Here is a 1,613-nt window from a genome sequence, read left to right as displayed (position 1 = left end):
TTCTTATATACGATGATAAGAAGTATAATTAGGCGAAAAGGATTTTATTTCTNNNNTTTTTTTTTTTTGTTCTTTTTTTTCGATTGACTCGCATGAAAAATTCTGCGGCAATGCGGCCACCGTGACGTTTCGTGCTCGCGACAAAGGGTCGTCAGTATTTTGCGGAAATGAAAGAGGGAAGAGCCCTTCTCCGTTTCCTCCCAAGTCTTTATTTTGCGTTGTCCTTGGAAAACAAAGGAACCTTAAAGGCCCTGAATGGCTCTTCATCTTCTCTTCTCCCTGCTTACAAAGAGATTGGGAGTTTCATTGATCCACACGGTTACGGGACGAATATTCGCGAATCATAGCGTTTCTCGTATATGCCCACTCATCGTTGATAACGTGCCCTCTTCAGTGAGAGAAAGAGCCTCTTCATTAACGCTGATAAACAAAACCAACGTCCCGTCTTTGAAGATTACACGTACACTTTTCAATTATGCAATGGACGATTACCGATTCCTGTTCGTTGCATGAAAACGGTGACAAAATAAGTAGCGACGATAAAAGTGAACCTGGTGATATAAATCGAACGGCAATTGTTTACACCCTCCGGTTTTCGTGTTTGTATGCGAACGAATACGGTTCCGAACCCATGATTTTAACTTTCTCTCCGATATTTTAACTTGCCGCGAGAAGGAAAATACACGTATTTGATATTCTTCGTTTACTTTTACCAGTGGGACGCATGGTTGTAACACGTTACAAATCGCATCGTACCGATAATCAGATGGGATCGATATTTTTAGCACAGTTCGTACTCCTGTTGCTAAGGCATCAGCTGATCAAGCCGGCTGCCTGCGTGTGCCAGTCCCGTATCTATAGCTTCTTATAATAACGTCCCCACTCGTGTTCTTCGTCTCCTCTTGTCTGTTTACTTTCAAGCGAACCCGTAGCAAAGTTAGATATTCATGAAACGTTGCAATGAATCACGAATTATCTGAAAGTAAAACCCTCGTCTTTTTATGCGCTTTATCAGAATTTCGCTTTAACGACCCTGGTATGGTACGAGTTGTTGCCACGGCGCAGGCCCGAGAAACCGGCAAGTCTCCCCACCAGCTGTTCGTTCCCCACCACGCCGGCCCGACCAGATGATCGTAGCTCAGCTTAGCTATTGAAGCGTCAGTTATCGTCAGTTAGCAACCGGCTCTCTTTTCGCATACATCGTTCATCGTAGAAATCCCCAACACGTAATGTCCAGTGTAACCTGATTCTTGTGTGATCTTTCTAACTGTGTATCGGTGTTGTGAACGATCGTAGCTTTTCTGCTTTTTTTTCTTTTTTTTTTTTTTTTCGTATCATATTTTCTCTTATCGTTCGACCGTACTCCAAAAAGAATTACAAGCCGTACGAGAAAAGATTGAATCGAGCATTGTCGCATTACCCAACTCAAGGGTACGAGCAATATTTCTGTGATATTTATTATGATTGGTAATTTCTTACCGGTGTTCCTCAAGTGTGACAACTCGCGGACGTTTTATTTCAAAGGAAGGCCCACCGTTAAGACTTGCCGGTGAAAAAAGATTCTCTTGAAAATCATTTTCTCTCTATATCTCCCGTCTTTTTTCTACCGAAAG

At 42.4% G+C, this 1,613-nt stretch overlaps 1 protein-coding gene across 2 annotated transcripts in view; it reads left to right on the top strand.

The window, feature by feature from the left end:
- Positions 1-1,613, top strand: part of LOC102678389 (sestrin homolog) — a 140,092-nt gene that overhangs the window by 105,317 nt on the left and 33,162 nt on the right. The window lies entirely within an intron of this gene.

This window comes from Apis dorsata, unplaced genomic scaffold (assembly GCF_000469605.1).
Source record: "Apis dorsata unplaced genomic scaffold, Apis dorsata 1.3 scaffold_99, whole genome shotgun sequence".
In the NCBI taxonomy this organism is placed as follows: domain Eukaryota; kingdom Metazoa; phylum Arthropoda; class Insecta; order Hymenoptera; family Apidae; genus Apis; species Apis dorsata.
The sequence above is the reverse complement of the archived record's forward strand: the minus strand, read 5'-3'. Positions and strand labels throughout refer to the sequence as shown.